Source organism: Cryptomeria japonica, chromosome 10, assembly GCF_030272615.1.
Source record: "Cryptomeria japonica chromosome 10, Sugi_1.0, whole genome shotgun sequence".
Lineage (NCBI taxonomy): Eukaryota > Viridiplantae > Streptophyta > Pinopsida > Cupressales > Cupressaceae > Cryptomeria > Cryptomeria japonica.
The window spans coordinates 137,656,543-137,669,240 of record NC_081414.1 but is presented as its reverse complement, the minus strand read 5'-3'; positions in this window follow the sequence as shown (position 1 = coordinate 137,669,240).

Sequence of the window (12,698 nt, the reverse complement as noted above, 5' to 3'; positions counted from 1 at the left end):
ACACTTTATGGATTACCATGCATGCAATAGAAGTCAAGATGACATTATTCGAATGTCTGCGGATGGTTCAGCATTTATGGACATAGAGGAGAAGTGGCCACACTTTAAAAGAAGAACCTCGTAATCTCGGGCTTTCATTGGCAGCGGACGGTGTCAATCCATTTGGAGAGTTGAGATCTGTTTACTCAGTGTGGCCTATTTTTGTTATCAACAATAATATTCCTCCATGGATGTCAATAAAGAGGGAGCACATAATGTTGGCAATGATTGTTCCAGGTATTTTATCATTTAATAGTCATCTACATTTAATTATAAATATTGCAATAAAATGGTCATAATAATTATGTAATGTTTTTGTTCATTCCACTAGGCAAGTACCAAGTTAAAGATATGAATGTATATATTGAGCCTCTTATCGACAAGTTGTTGGAGTTATGGAATGGTGTGACCATGTATGACATCTCTAGACCAATAGGACAAAAACAATTTCAATTCCATGCATTGCTTGTATGGACAATACATGATGCCCCAGGGCTAACACATTTTTGTGGTACGTTATAGTGTTCAAGTTGCGCATGATAATTATAATTATAAAAATTAACAGATTTAATAGAATTATACATTATCTTGTAGGTCTTCAAACAAAGGGAAAATTTGCATGTCCAGTTTGTGGTCCAAAGATGAAATCCCGTCATTCAAAAAGTTTAGGAAAGCAGGTGTTTGATGAGTATAGGCACTTCCTTCACAAAAATCATAAGTACCAGAATACTGAAAAACATCTTTTCAATGGGAAAGAAGAGACTACATCAAAGCCACAAAGAATGACTCCTCATTTATGGAAGTTGGAATATAATAGAATTAATCGTCAAGGTAATGTCATTCCATCTAATGGTTTATGTTTGGAATTTGAATTTTTCTATCGTGTTTTGTTTACTGATGATATAATTGATGATACTAAAGGTCATCAAGGCATGGATGGCCACCTTCCAAAGAGACTAAAAAGTTATCCCAGATAATTTAGTAGGTTGCCTTAATACGAGCAGCTACAAATTGTGCATTTGTTTGATACAATGCATATTGGAAAGAATATAGCAGAGACATTATGGAAAATATTGGATGGAAGACGTGACAAAGAAAAAATTGTCAAAATTTGTAGTGACATTGTGGAATCCAATCATGCAATGAAAAATGTCATTCAATCAAATAGCAATGGAGATCAAATTAATATAAGTGCCCTTCCTTGGTTATTAATGGAGCAGCAAAGCAATTCTATAAAAGAAGTCATACGAAAAATTCGATTTCCCACAGGATTTGCTGCGAACATAAACAATCTCATATCAAAGAAGAGTGAATTTGGGCCAGGGATGAAAACGCATGATTGACATACCTTCATTAAGGTAATTTGAATTCTTGTGTATTTACTATATATTTGTATACTGCACATGTACTTTTCATTGTATTATGTTAGAAAACAATGAAAAGATCATTTTATAATTGTTGCAGTACGTTCTACCTCTATCTCTCCCAGACCACTTCGACAATAATATCAAGCAAGTCATATATGATCTTGGAAAATACATGAGGTAAGTAGTGATGTTTGTTCAATTTGTTGTATAGATATTATATTTGCCATTTGTTTTACTTGTTATGCAATATATTTGTATATTATTTTGTAAAGTCTCGTTTATATATTTTTCTGTCTTCAATCTCTTTAATTAGGTGGTTGTCATCTAAAGAAATCCACAAGGAAGATATAAAATATTGGAAGAGAAAAATCCCTCATCTAATGTGTGAAATGCAAAAGTGTCTACCTTCAACTTTTTTTAATGCACAAGAACACTACCTCATACACCAAGTTGAGGAGATCGAATTGTGTGGACCTGTACACACTAGGTCAATGTGGATGGTTGAGAGGCACTTGAAATTTTTGAAGGCTTTGGTTTGACAAAGAGCACATCCTGAGGGTTCTATGGTGGAGGGATATATGGTATACCAAACTATGGTGTACATTATTGAATATCTTCCTAAGTTTGCAGCAAAAATCCATGTAGATCACATTTGGGATCCCAACCCCATTAATAAATTTGAAGGGGAGCACTTGATGGGGAAAGGTAGATTGAAGAAAGTGAGAGGTAATTATAAGATGTTATTGTAGTAAATTAATTCTTCATCTTCTAAATAAATCAATTGTAAGTGGTCTATTAATTATTTATATAGTTGGTCGGGAGTGGGATGCGCTACATTTGTATATTGCAAACAATCTTGATTGGATGACGGTGTGGATTGAACGATGTCAACATTTTGGTCGCACATTAACTTGGGATGGTGTCACTTCATTGGTTAAAGAAGCTCATCGTAATGGAGATTCCAATGTTACACAAAGGGAAATTGATTTAGCATATGGTTTAAGAGATCAACAAGTACATATAATTTTATTAATCACCCATATGTTTATCAACTCGTGATGCAATAATTTTAATATGTTAGACATATTGCAGGTCAAACGCCACAAGGCTATGTGTTGCAATGGTCATAAATTTCGCATCAAACAGTTGGATGACACGAAGAAAACTTGTGATTCTGGGATAACTGCAGTCTTTGAGGTGACCAATATTTCATCTAGAAATGACATACATCCTCAAGTGTCTCAAAATCGATACTATGGCATTTTGGATGATATACTTGAGTGTGACTTTAATTCCTTCAAATTAGTTCTATTCGTCGTCAAATGGTATAGGCTACGATTGAATATAAATGATCCTGATAGAACTGTTATCAAACATGATAATGGATTTACAATGGTTAATACAAGGTCGTTTGAACGAGTTGGGGATGAGCCCTATGTTCTTCCAAGTCAATGTGAGCAAGTATTTTACTCTGAGGTTCCACATAAACTGAGTTGGTCATTTGTTGTTAGACATGATCCAAGAGGAAGGTCGATAATCTATAATATGATGGAAGAAGAAGATACCGAAGAAGTAGAAGATGATATAGATGATCATGATCGACAGTTACTCGATGATGTTCCTGACGAAAATGTACATGAAGAAGAAGTTGATGATGATGATGGTGCTGCTGCTAATGATGATGGTGATGGTGATGGTGATGGTGTTGGTGATGGTGATGACGATGATGATGACGAACACAATGACGATGACAACGACGACGATGACGACGACGACGATGATGATGATGATGATGATGATGATGATGATGATGATGATGATGATGATGATGATGATGATGATGATGATGATGATGATGATGATGATGATGATGATGGTGGTGGTGGTCATGATGATGAGTTGGATGAAGAAGAAGATCAATGACATGAATGAAATGTATGAGATGCGATTATTATATTATCTATTTAATATTGATATCTTGATAGAAATTGATTTGACTTATATGGTTATATAAATAATTCATATGTTTTGAATTCTAATGCCATTACTTAATTAATTCATGATGCACCTCTAGCTATGTGATAGATGGTGATTTGAAATACATATGTGATGGATTACATGCTTATGATGATACATGTGACATTTTTTGAACTTTGTGTTTATTTATGGAATGTGGACTACTTATTAGCTATGTGATGGATGGTGATTTATGATACGTATGTGATGGATTACATGTTTATGATGATACATATGTGATTCTTATGATGCTCAATTACATATATGATGATACATATGTGATGCTTATGATGCTTATGATTCTTATGATACTACAGTATTTATTGTTTATCAAATTACAAATGTAATGCTTATGATGCTCAATTGTTGGTGCAAGAACCTGAACCCCTTTGACGAGGATCCTGCACAGTCTCATGGATCGACAGGTATAAATCAATACACCTTATAGAAATAATATATTTTAAAAAAATTACAAGAAAAAAAAACTTCCTCAGTTTTTCAAACATCAACATTAGCAGCAAATCTAATACAGTTATCAACACTTGAGGCCCCAGTTGGACTTACTCAAATTTTAATCTCAACATCAACTTTATGGCCGACTTCTTCATCAATATTACCCTCATTTGCAAAATATCTCTCTCATTACCAACTAACTCTCTCATTTGATGGTGCACAGGTATCACCAAATAGGTATTTGTCAAATGTGTCTTCCTCGAGTGAGGGAAATGCAAGAATAGAACAGGAAAGTGAGACATGTAGTAGATCTCAAATAGGGAGATCAACTAGAGGTCAAAAGATTAGAAGAAAATTCAATAAATGCATGGAATTTTTTCTTGGTCAAGGGGGGTCATGTTCTTATGATGATGAGACCAAAGGCGACATTGAGGTGCCCTTGAGGTACAAACATCTACTGAAACAATGTGTACCCAAGGAACTTCCTCCAATAAACACTGATTTTTGTGTTAATGAGAGGATATATCACATAGCACCTTCATCGTTACATGGTTTGGGCCTATTTTCCATGGACAACATAAAGGTTTGTTACAACAAAGTTGCTGAATTGATGGAGTTTGTTAGACCTTGTTACAATTATAATGATTGGATGCAGATTGTTCGATATAAAAAAAGTATGCGTAGGTATGCACTGTCAGCCAATTATATACAACAAAAAGATAATGATCAAAGTAAATGAGTGGCTGTATACATTGATGGAAGGCCAAAAGCAATAAGGAATATTGTAGGTTTTATAAATAGTACATGACCTGGGTCAACTAATAAGCAACCCAATTGCATATTTGAGGCATGTGAGGGAAATTGTGTGTTTGTATGTGCGATAAAATAAATAAGTGCAGGGGAAGAGCTGCTAATCGATTACAATTTGAATCATATAGATAAAAACAAAGTTACTATCATGGGGATGGTACGTACTATATATATACCATTTAAGCCAACTTCCAATTAATGAATCCAATAAACCATTGTATTATTAAGTTTTTTGGCTAAGTCTATTGGTTTCATTTCGCTAACATTTTTATATTTTTTCTTTTTCATAGGGCCACATGGATCCACCACATAGCACAGATAAGGGTGTAGGTCCCGACACTTCTACGGAGCAGGTAAACCTCATTGTAATTGTACAAATTAGATAGAATCAAACTGTTACATTATGATCTTTTCTTGAGTGTTTTGAAGTAATTTTGATAGTGTTAATTATATTCTTGTCATAGACAGATGTTTAGGATAAGGGAAAGGAACCTACAGTACCTCAGCACCTCCATAGGGATGTGGGGCACTCGACAGTGTTATGCGCTGATGACATCGCACTTACCGCAAACCCTATGCAATTTGTACATAAGAATATTAGAAAAATTAGGCAAGAGATTCTTGATTTGGCAACCATAAGTCCTCAGACTGATGAGATAACAAAGAGGGTGCAACTATTGTTGATGATAATGGAAAACTTGCAAGTAAGTAGTAATGAAAGCTTTAATCATAACAAAAGTTCAATAATGGTTTATATTTTTATCTCTTTTATGTCATTAACTAAAATATGTATGTGTTGTTTTTACAGAAATTTATAGGGCCTCATCATCCTGGTGGCGATGATCAGGGTATTGCGAGTAGTTCAGGTGATGACCATGTTCTATATATTAAAACCACTCCTTTGGACTTGTGAACTTGTTTTTTTAATGTTTTACATATTTAATGTACTACTCTTCAGGTGCTGACATGGATCCAAGGTCAAGCCCAACTGTATTGCCGACTGCAATGTCAGCAACATGTAGCATGCAGACATCGTCTATTGCACCGGCTCGTGTTGACCCACCCACTGGTGGTAGATCCCTCTTTTTCTCTCTCTTTCATTATGTGTTTATTACCCTTGAAGTGTTCTTTCTTGGAGGCATTTCATAGTGGATTCATTTACTATGGCAGGAGATGCACATGAGGATGCGCCAAAGGCGAGTATTGTTGATAACATACCATCATTTCTTGGATCTTCCCGTATTGCTAGTACGAGAACGTTACAAGCCACATTGGTGGTGAGTGACGAAGAATTGATTCCCTTGAAGATACAAAAGGTTCCAGGTACTTTAAAAATATTATTATATATAGTCTAATTGTAATTTACTTACTGATCACTCATTTTGGACTAATGATCCCATGTTTTTTTTGCAAGAAATGATATTTTTTATAAAAATCTTAATGACATTTCATTGCAGATATTTGGGCCCACCATACATAAAAGGCGGAACATCATACGTGAACTAACCCTTATCCACTATTTTGATTTCATATCATTGCTAGAATAGTTTTCCTTTTATCCATTTCTTGAACTATATCAAAGGTAGCTTCAGTTTCTTTCTAAATCTAACATGTTTGTTTTTCCTTTAAAGGTGGAATGACCAAGAAAAAAAGTTAAAAGATGAACTCACAAACCGTATGGTAGGGTTGTTTGGAAATGACACATTCGACAAGACTAAGCTCCTGGAAAAAGCTAGCACATATCTAAAGTATGTGAGGGACCAATACAGGACACATTTAGAGAAGAACGTAAAGTATGAGTGTCCCCCCATGATTCTAGAGAGGGAGTGGAAGGACCTGATTTTGGATGCAAAGGAGAGAATTGAAAGGAAAAAAGGAAATACACCACCAGACGCTAGAAGAAGGTATGTGATACTATTAAGAATGTGAATATGTACTAATTATTCATTATATTTATATAATCTAACATATTTCAAACTTTTCATAGATTGAGTGACACGTCAAAGGCAACCAAGGCAAGACAAGAAAAGCATGGGCAACACAAACTCGGCTCTGGTGGTTATATGAAACTTGCCGCATGAATTGTAAGAATCAGTAAATTAAGTATCACATCAAAATATTTATAAATTGTAAACAATTTTTTTTTAATCAAACAATACAAGCAAAATTCACAATACTAAGCAAAAATGTAGGGCTCTGAATTCAATAGAGTGCCCATGGAAGATGACAAGAGAATTGGCTACCAGAAAGGCTATATAGTGGTGGCTGAACGGCTACGAGAATTGAGTGGGCAAACATGAGATTCTGATGCATTTGTCACAACGGTAATTAAGCTAAATGAAAATTATTTCAAATTGAATACTTAACCAATAATCTATTTGATGTTAAGTTTCAACATAAAGTGACTATATTTTTTTTAAATAAGCAAGCAATGATAACACTGCGTGTGACATTGCAATGCAGCATGATATTCGTGGAACAGAACCTGTACATGAAGGTTCGGATGTGCATCCTAGTAGTGGAGGTATTCATTTTCTATTCAAATTTTTTTATGTAATTATTAATACAATTAAACATCTTAAATTGAAAATTAGTGTAGTAATTAATGTAACCTTTATTGTTAATATTTTAGAGCATGTAGTCGGTGGTGACCAAGTGGAGCATGATCCAGGTAGACAACATCAGGAATGAGATGTTCCCCAATCAGGTAAAGAGGACCACTGTTATTCCTTTAAACAAATTTAATTGCAATTGGTGTATTGATTAATGTAACGTTTCGTATTTCAACTCCAGAGGATCTAGAGGGTGCTCAGCATGTCGAGGTTGAGGTTAGACAAAATGATGTGGAAGATGATGTGGCCCCATCAGGTAAAGAGTGTAACGGTTGTGTTCTTTAAATTAATGAAATACTTGTAACAATAATAAAAAATGTTTTGAATTTAACCCAATTCTTTGTTATTGCAGAGGACCCCCCTTTGGTTCAACATCCTCATCCTTTGTATAGGACTAGGCATACATCAAGAGCATGAGAAGAGGGCATAACATCTGCAAATGGGGGAAATGATGAAGAAACAAATGTTCCACTTAGTCTTTTCATAGCTTCAAAAAAAAAATAAAGAAATAAATGATTATAATCTACCTTATTTGATAATGACTGATTTTTATGTGTAATGAATGTAATTATGTGCTAATGAATGTTCACGAATGATATGTGTTGATGATTATTGATGAATGTTGCGTTTTAATGAAAGTTAATGAATTTTATGTGTTAATGAACGTTATGTGATAATGAATGAATGTTATATTTTAACAATGGATGAAAGAATGAATGAATGTTAGATGTTAACGGGGAATTTAGAGTGATGTTGGGGGAGGGGAGGGGCCAAATGAGCTTCCACCTTCATGTGGTTAGCCCTTTTAAGTAGAGAATATTAAACTATTCTTGAAATAAAGTGAAGCTCAATTATAAGATGTGAAATGTTTGAAAGGTGAGAGTCCACAAATAGATGTGAAATGTTTAAGTAGGCCTCCCAATGAAGTGGATCTCATAGACACAAAGAATCCTATATAGAGAATCATTGAGAGCCCTTGAAGAAGAAAATTTGAACTTCGATGAAGTAATACATGATGGAGGAATATCTTGCAAGAGGAAATGAAAGTCATTATGGTGTCATCTAGATCTGAAATGTGGTCTACTTTTCAAAAAAGTAAAGATGCTTGATATGAATGTGTCATTGATTTGACAATTTCTAATGTCTGGTAGATGACTTTGATGCTCTCAAATTGTTCTTGAAGCTTATATGGCTTGGTTCTAATCCTTATAAGCTTTTAGACTAATTTAGGCACTATGATCTCACTGCAAATTTATCATTTATTGGTTGTTCTTTTGTTTATAGTGACATTTATCACTACTTTCATCTAAGGCAATCACTTCTTGACAGTCAAAAGGTTGCCCAAGGTCAAGTTATATCATGGAAAAATGAACACGGAGAAGAACTTCTATTTTTAAGTAACAAGGTATAGATCTACATTCTGCATGACACTTTTGCAAATCCATGCATATACTGCTGTTATATATAATTTACTTTGTTAAAGAAATGCTTGTTATTATTATTCCAAAGAGGTTTACCTCGGCTGGGCATGATTTGAAGGAAAATCTCTCCCTGCATAGGTAAGGAAAGAAAGCATCTAGATCCTACATGTAAAACTTATATCCTTTCATAATCATGCAAGCATAACTTTCACAATCAAAGCCAAGTCTTGTCCAAAAAGCTGCAACTTCCCCATCAAATGGGGAGGTAACTCCCCCCAAAAAAGCTTGGCATCATGCCCTCTGAGGGAACTTCATTGCTGCAAACTAAATTGTATGCCTTCCATGACCATTCAAGAATCCCTTAATAGTGGCCCACACTAAGAGTGGCAATATATAACTATCTAGGTACTCTAATATTCCTTCCTCCCATCCCAGTGCAACATACCATTGCACAAATGACCATAGATTTGTGGATATAGACAGTCCACATTCAAGTCATCTCACTATAGCCAATTGATGTAGGGGCATCTTCAAATTCAAATCATGGGATTCTTGAAGAATCAAACTCCTCTTGATTGGTTTTCAGGTTTTGAAACACTTAAGGATAGTTTTGGTTTATTTTCATGTTGATGTAATAAGTCACCCCACCTTGTAAGCCTATGCCCTAGGTAGGTGTGTTATAAACCACCTTGGGTAAATGGAAATTGGGTTTATTCATGCCTTGAAGGAATTTTTAGTGAATTTGAAGAGTTTTAAGTGTCTTAGGGGTCAATTAGTGTCTAGGTGTGTTTAGGAGGACAAAATGTCAAAAGTTGTCAAAAGTTGTCAAGCAACTATGACAACTTTTAACCCAAATTGCAACTTCCTCCAAACCACCATGTTGGTTTCCAAAATCAGTTGATAACTATTGGAAGGGTCATTAAAGGTTTAATTCCAACCTTTGGCAAGGTTATTGAAGGAAAATGAAAGTTTTGTGAACAAAGAAACCAATAAAAATATGTCTTTTTCCTGCATTTTGCTGCTATTTCCCATATTTTGTATAGTACGGATTTCTCTAGGGCATAAAAACTCTTGAATATGAAATTAATGTGTCTTACCTTTCCAATTCAACAAGTTTGAGCCTCTAACTCTTCTGGAGCCGTGAGAAAAGTGGTTTTTTGTGAAGGTACCCCGGATTTGACAGTCTACCTAGGGTTTGACAGCAAATATGAGTTTTTCTTGCTGATACCTCAAGGGATTTGTATGGCCTTTGGGTTGAAGCAAGTGGTGAAAATTTACTTTAATATTTCCAAGACCTTTTGTAGGGAAGTGACAGGTAAAGGCAAGGGTTGTAAGTTTTAGAGGTGGGCATCTCTATGTGACCACCTTGGCTGGGTATGCATCCGACCCCACAAATGATGATAGCGGTGGAAACAAAGGCTATAACCTGGTAATTTATGTTGTATCCATTTCCTTGACATGTATCAGGTCTTACTTTTCCTAGGCAATAGGTTTTGAGTATACTTCCTTTGTTAAGGTGGCCTAATTAGGGCTATTAGGCCTAGGAGTGAAGTTGGGTTTATAACCCTTAGAAATTGGATCTGCCAAAAACCTTTTGGAATCCTTTGTAACTAACTTGAATGAAACAAAATCCACTCTCAGTTGTAGAGGTCTTTTGAGAAATTAACAAGAAACCTTAAGTTTTTCAGACTGGCAGGGCTACTAGGCTTGATAGGCCTAATTGTAGCAGCAGTACTAATTTTTCTCAATACATCATGTTTGATGATTGGAACAGGTCTATTAACCCTATAGGATAGTAAATCAAGGTATTGGAGGTCCCCATTTCCTTAGGAAGTGTGTGTCCACCTTTGGTTGGGTGTAGTGGCCTTTGAGTCCTGAGAGACTTTTGTGAGACACTGTGGGATTGGCATTGTCCAGATGGCTTAGTATGGGGAGAGGTATGAAAACAATCAAATTGAAACCAATCCAACCCTTTATGTCTTTGTAGAAGTTGTAGGGTCCTTGTTTGGGGTTCTTGAGTGAAGGATCCTATCTCAGCAACAAGGGCTCTGCATCACCAATGGGTGGATTAAATCCATACAACTGTGTAACTTGTAGATCTAAAACAATGACGCATGTAAAACTCATCATCACATCAATAACTTGCAAACTGAGATACAAAGAAATACCATATGGATCTCAAGACAAAGACACCAAATCAACTCCAAATCCGATTTGCCAAACAATTCCACTAGTCAAGGAATCCATCAAGAAAATATTGTAGAGATGATGAGGGACTAATGATTGCATACCAACATCTCCTCAATGAGAAAGTTGCAAACAACCTCCTTGAGTCATGCACTAAACATGCATACAAACCCACAACTATCTTTCATCTAGAACCACCTATTGATGTTTTTTTATGCACCGCGAACGCAATAAAATACCAAGGTATTCTATCATCTCTTGAATAAAGAAACTTTGAATGCTAAACAAAGTGATCAATCAAAGCAACTCCAAGGTTTACAATATGAACTATGCAACTTAATTGCATGGGATAGACTTAGTGAATATGGTGTGATTTTGCTGGAATCACAAGGGGGCATACATTTTTCTTGAACTCTACCGGAACTTGGACTCTACACTAACTTGCTTGGAAAATAAAAGACAAAAGAGATAAAGGGTTTAGAGATCTAATTTAATCCTAAGAACAGTGACAATAAAGGATGATGATTTGATAGACGAATTCCATAATCAAGCTTTGCTTTGCCATGCAGAAACAAGTACACAAAACTAATGCAATCTTCTAAGGAATAATGAAGGGTTTTCATATCATGAACATTCATTCGAATACCCAAAACTAGCGCAATTTAAGTGAACATTCACAATTGAACTTATGCTTAATGAATTTCAGACTAACCGTACATTGCAACTTACAATCAGCAAATTACAAATAGTATGAACAGGAATTCCATCAAGAAATCATCACATTTCTCCATTACAATATATGAAATTTATCTAAACTTGAGAAGTAACAAGAAGCCATGCAACATGTAGAAATTACACGTAGAAATCCACCATGCTTTAATGAAGATCATGTATTAAAATCAACAGGTCTTGGCAACAATTCCTTCTTTCCTCCTACTCTACTATACTTGCTATCTAACTGCTATCTATGAACTATTAATTGTTGACTAGCAACTATTAACCTTTACAAATGAAAAGGCTAGGCCTTTTATAGACCCCCATTATAATGAATGACCCAGATTGACTATCAAATCAACAATCGAGATAATATAGTGAAACCCTAATTAGGGCTTGTTATAACAAACTCCATTCTAGCCAATTAAATAATTACATTGAATAGGACACATGTCCACCTTGAATTCTAACCAATGAGGAAATAGGTTAGGTATGCTTGAACAAAATTTGATGCATTGTAATGTGTCACTAGCTTATTCATTAGATGAATCAAGTACAATGAACTTGGACATGTCAATGTGGCTTCACTTGATTAGGTTGATGATGATTGGATGCCAACTCAACTTGCCAAGTCGATCATCACAAAGCTTATGTGATTGAGCAATATCTCTTGATACTCAATGTTATCTAGTTTTCTCAATATGATGAAGGTGGTGGGACATATTCCCAAATTGTATCATCTAGATGATCAAGTCCTTAGCTTTTGATTAATTATTTTGAAACTATCTACTTGATCATGTTTGTGTCCTTCCATCTTCCTGATAGTTCTTGATCCTTTTATGTAACCGTGTGCTTAATGAAGTATATGTTTGATGATGCTTGGTCCTCCTTTTGTTGCATCTCCATACCGATGATGCTTGCTTCAACTTCATGGTGCATATACTTGACTTGAATGGATTGCTTTGATGAAATCCTCTTTGAGATTCAAAAATATACCTCTTTGTGGGGTAATTCACCTTGGTGAATATGTTTGATATAGACTTTGTAATGCCTAGGCTTGATGTAGAACCCACTTATTC